This window comes from Castor canadensis, chromosome 1 (genome assembly GCF_047511655.1).
Source record: "Castor canadensis chromosome 1, mCasCan1.hap1v2, whole genome shotgun sequence".
NCBI lineage: Eukaryota > Metazoa > Chordata > Mammalia > Rodentia > Castoridae > Castor > Castor canadensis.
The window spans coordinates 125,302,232-125,307,720 of record NC_133386.1 but is presented as its reverse complement, the minus strand read 5'-3'; the positions used below and the strand labels follow the sequence as shown (position 1 = coordinate 125,307,720).

Below are 5,489 nucleotides of genomic sequence, written 5' to 3'. Positions count from 1 at the left end.
GTAACATTTCTGGGGGCTAGCGGCCAGGATTGCGGAGGTGGTGTTTTTCACCTCCCTTGTTGCCGGGGAGCATCCCTCGGACCACTGGGAGAAGATCCCACCAGGAGCCAATGGACAGTTTGATTCAGAGGAGGGCTCATCCTCCTGGCAAGTCGGGGTGAGGGCCTTGGATGCACAACAGAACCCAGTGAGGTGCAGGAAGCAGCAAGAGGAGCACTGCTCATCAGACTCATAAGAACCTGGGTTTGAATATGTAGCAGAAGGGGAACTTGATCACCTACTAGGGTCACTCAAGCAACTTTGAGAGAAAGCGAAACTGACTCCTAAGCGCTGGGTGCAGGGTGGAGACATTGGATGCCTGTGTGTGAATGAGACAAAGCCTGGCTAAGAAGCAAGTGCTGAGTCCTGATCCGCAGGTCCATGGCAAACTCATATGGTGTAGGGTGAGCCCTAACAGGGCCTCCAGACTGGTGATTATATGGACTCACTACAGCTAAGAGACACCTAAATTCCCACAAAGGGAGCAGCCCCTAATGGATGAAGCAAGTGAGGACCTTGTGTAGGTGCAGTTCCTGGCCAGGCGACCGTGTACATTGTTCTTTCTTGTGTGTTGGAGAAGAGGACTCCCTTTACCTCTCCTCCAAAACCCCTACCCCTCTGTGTTTATCTTGCCATCTGGTAATGGGAGGAGATAGGTGGAAATCAGAGTAAAAGCACTCCTCAAAGAGTATGGTTAAGAACTTTAAAAAGGGATTTAATGGATACTACAGAGTTAAGTTAAATCCTAAAAGGCTTAAGGCACTTTGTAAAGTAGAATGGTCTGCTCTTGGTGTAGCATGGCCCCCAGAAGGATCACTAGATAACACTGTGGTTAATGAAGTTTATAGAGTAATTGTAGGAATACCTGAGCACCCAGATCAATTTCCCTATATTGATTGATGTCAGGATGCTGTCCTCAGCTGGCCCTTATGGCTAAGGCCCTATCTGGAAGAGACCTGTAGGATTATGGTAGCTAGGATGGCCACAACTTCCAAGAGTATGAAGAAAACAAAGGAGCCTATACAGGCCAAGAAGCCTGAGGAAATGCCACAACCCTATGTGCCACTTTATCCACCTCAGCACCCACTTCCTCACCCCAGCCTCTGACATTGGATGGGGAAGCTCAAGGGACAGTCACACATGCAGAGTCTGGCCTGGAAGCCACTGGGCTCCAACTTCCTTTACCTTCTGAGTCCTATGGACCCCATTCCCTCTCTAAGTCCACCAGTTCTCACTCCACATCCCCCATTTGATTGGGGGCATCTAACCAGTCTCCATGAGGACACCTCCTCTCTTCAGACTCCCACTGCCCTGCAGATACCCCTGATGGAAGCCCAGAGACCAATGTATTATGACCAGAAAGGCCAAATATAAAAAGCAGGATGGACATTTGTCTACCAGCCCTTTACCACCACAGACCTCCTCAACTGGAAACATCACACCCTCTCCTTCACAGAAAGGCCTCAGGGTCTGATTGATTTGATGCAGTCTATCATCCAGACTCACAAACCCACCTGGACAGCTTTTTCTGACTCTATTTAATACTGAAGAGTGACACCTTATAATGTTGGCAGCTCTAAAGTGGTTAGAAGATCATGCTGCTGAGGGCACTCTAAATGCCCAGGCATATGCTCAGGTCCATTTCCCCAAGGAAGACCCCCATTGGGACCCCAATGATGACCAAGATTACCAGCAACATGAGCAATATCAGAAGGCGTGATTGGGAGGCATGAAGGAAGTAGGGTGAAAGACCATGAACATGAGCAAAATATCAGAAGTCCTCCAAGCTCCAGACGAGAGTCCCAGCCAGTTTTATGAGGGTTTATGTGAGTCCTTCCATTTGTACACCCCCTTTTACTCAGAAACTACTTAAAAACAGCACACGATTAAAGCCACTTTTGTTGGCCAGGTCCAGGGAGACATAAGGCAAAAATTGTGGAAACTGGAAAGAATTGCTGGAATGAACACCAGGCAGCTTCTGGAGGTAGCCACAATGGTTTTTGTCAATCAAGATCAGGAGGCTAGATGGGAGGCCAAAAGGAAGATGAAAAGGAAGTGGACCTCCTTGCAGTTGCCCTTGCTGGACAGTCATGTGGGCCCTGGTAAGCTAATCCAGGCAGAGGCAGAGGCAATCCCCAAGGACAATGACAAATGCTCCCAGGACACCCCCATCCTAGAGAGGAACTAGGGTGAAATCAATGTGCCTCCTGTTCTAACAAAGGGCACTGGAAGAATGAATGTCCCCAATGGGCCAGGGACTCCCAAAAAGGCCCCCAGACCAGAGGAAGAGGCCAAGTTGTCAAAGGAAAATACCAGCCCACCCACAGGGGAGCCAGCCCCTGGGAAGAAAACATTGTTGGCCTAGCAGACCTGGAAGGCTATGAGGAGGACTAGGAGAGACTGGGCTCCATTCCACTGGGCCCTCAGGAGCCTATGGTCCAAATGAAAATAGGGGGCCATCCTGTTGATCTCATGGTGGACACAGGCACAGAACATTCACTTGTGACCCAACAAATGGGCCCTCTTTCCAAGAGGCATACAATTATTATTGGGGTTACAGGATACCAGGTCTACCACCCGTTCTTAGTGGGTAGACTATGCAATCTTTAGAGTCATGAAGTAAGGCATGAATTCCTTTATCTCTCTGGTTGTCCTGTGGGCCTGACAGGTAGGGAATTATTATGCAAACTGAGGGCACAAATAACTTTTGATTCAGATGGAATAGCAGCCTTACATTTGAGAAGACATGAGGTAAAGACTAATCCTCACAGATGCACGAGAAGAAGAATGCCAGCTCTATGTCCCTGAAGGAAGGCCTCTTTGAGATTACCGAGCTTCCCTTCAAGATTCCAGGTGTATGGGTGGAAGATAACCATCCCCAGGTCTGGCCTGAAATATGCCTCCAGTAGTGGTGGAACTAAAGCCAAGAGTCACCCCCATCAGCCTGTAACAGTACTTCATTCCCCACAAAGCCCAGGTCAGAACTCAAAACACATTGTCTCCTAAAATATGGGATCCTCCAACCTTGTCAGTCATCCTGGAACACCCCCTTATTACCAGTCCAGAAACCAGGGACCAAGGATTTCAGACCAGTTCAGGTCCTCCGGGCAGTAATTTCAGCAACTGTCACTTGCACCCCATAATCCCAAATATATATATATGCTTTTAGCTTTGTCCCTGCTGAGGCAAAGTTTTTTACCTGCCTAGATCTTAAAGACACATTCTTCTGCATCCATCTAGCCCCACAGAGCCAGCCTATTTTTGCCTTCCAGTGGGAAAATCCCAATACTGGGGAAAAGGGGCAACTAGCCTAGACTCAGTTGCCACAAGGTTTCAAAAATTCACCAACTATTTTCAGAACTGCCTTGTCATCTAATCTAAAAGCCTTCTCAGCTGACCAACATGGCTGCACATTCCTCCAATACATAGATAACCTGCTGCTGGCTGGACCAACTTCAGAGTACTGTATGGAAGGGATGCATCTTCTCCTTTCTCTTTTATTAAAGGCAAGATACAAAGACTCTAGGAAAAAGACCCAGACTTACCAAAACACTGTCAAATACCTCAGCTTTCACCTGTCCCAAGGGCTTGGCCTTAAGAGGAAACAGGGTACACAGTTCTTACGTACTTTCTTGGTAAATAAGAAAATTTTGTTTTCTGATTCTAGATTCACAATCTAGTGTTTTTGTTAAACTATATTTAGAGAATATTGTGCCAAGAATGATTTTTGGATTTAAAGATAGGAAGAGTAGGGGGAGTAGGTGGAGGAGGACTAAGGAGTTTTCTCATGTGAATGATGGGTGAATATTATTTATGTGATAAGTAGGTTTGCCTCGTTGAGTTGTGGTTAGTATGTATAGGGTGTATAAGGCTGTGATGAGTGTATTAGTTCCTGTAAGGAGGATGGTGAAATTGGATCATGAGAATGAAGAGGTGAAGATTATTAGTTCTCCGATTAGGTTAATTGTTGGGGGTAGTGTGAGGTTGGTTAAGCTTGCTGTAAGTCATCATAGGGCTATTAGTGGGAGTATTGTTTGTAGGCCTCGAGTTAGGAGTATGGTTCGGCTATGTACTCGTTCGTAGTTTGTGTTTGCTAGGCAGAATAGGACAGATGAGTTAAACCATGGGCTACTATCAATGCTGTAGCTCCTATAAAGCTTCATGGGGGTTGGATTAAGATGGCAACAATTACTAGTGCTATGTGACTAACTGATGAGTATGCAATTAGGGATTTTAGGTCTGTTTGTCGTAAACAAATTGAGCTGGTCATTACTATGCCTCATAGTGAGAGCAATATAAATGGGTATATTATGTGGTTTGTGATGGGGGATAGGAGGATGGTAACTCGTATTATACCGTATCTGCCTAGTTTTAGTAGAATAGCTGCTAGTACTATGGAGCCAGCGATAGGGCTTTAGGTAGTCATAGGTGTAGTCCATATAATGGTATTTTAACTATAAATGCTATTATGCATGCTAGTCACAGTAGGTCATTTGATCATGATAGGTTTAGTTGCTCTGAGTAGTTGTTGAGGATGTGAAGGTTTAGGGATCCTAGCGAGTTTTGTAGGTAAGTTAATGCAACTAGAAGGGGTAGGGATCCAATTAGTGTGTAGAATAGGAAGTATAGGCCTGCTTTAAGTCGTTCTGTTTGATTTCCTCATCGTGTAATGATAATTAGTGTAGGAATTAGTGTGGCTTCAAATAAGATGTAAAATAAGATTAGTTCTGTGGACGTAAATGTTATAATTAATAGAACTTGTAGTAGTACTAGTATGGTGATATATTTTTTTTTTCGTTCTACTGTTTCTTTGTTCATGTGTTGTTGGCTAGCTATAATTATTAGTGGTAACAGTCAGGCTGTTAGAATTAAGAGGGGGTGGAGAGGGAGTCTGAGGAGAATAATAGTGAGAAGTTAAGGCTGTTTTCATTTGATTGATTTAGAGTAAATAAGCATAGTATACTGATTAGTAGGCTGTAGGCAGTGGAGTTAATTCAGATTATGTTGCTCTTTGAGAATCATGTTATAGGAATGAGTATGATTGTGGGTATAATAATTTTTAGCATTGTAAGAGGTTTAGGTTTTGTACATAGTCCGTTCCGTATGAGTTTGATATTATAACTAGTAGAGCTAGTCCTACTGCGGCTTCGCAGGCTGCGAAGACTAGGACGATAATGGGGAACATAAATGATAAGGTGATGTTGAAGTTCAGGGTAATTAGGGTTGTGGTGATAAAAATTGATAATATTATACCCTCTAAGCATAGGAGTGAGGATATTAGATGTGATCGATAGATTAGTGCTCCTAATAGGGATGCTAGGAAGGCTAGGAAGAGGTTAATTAGGATAGGGGACATTTTGGTACTTATGAGTGGTTCATAATCTAATGAGTCGAAATCATTTGCTTTGTGTTAAACTAAGCACCATATTCATTTCATTCTAATCCTTTTT

The 5,489-nt window shown here is 44.4% G+C and overlaps 1 pseudogene; it reads right to left on the bottom strand.

The window, feature by feature from the left end:
• Nucleotides 1-4,318: 4,318 nt before the first annotated feature.
• Nucleotides 4,319-5,105, bottom strand: LOC141422639 (NADH-ubiquinone oxidoreductase chain 4-like; annotated as a pseudogene).
• Between the last annotated feature and the right edge of the window lie 384 nt (nucleotides 5,106-5,489).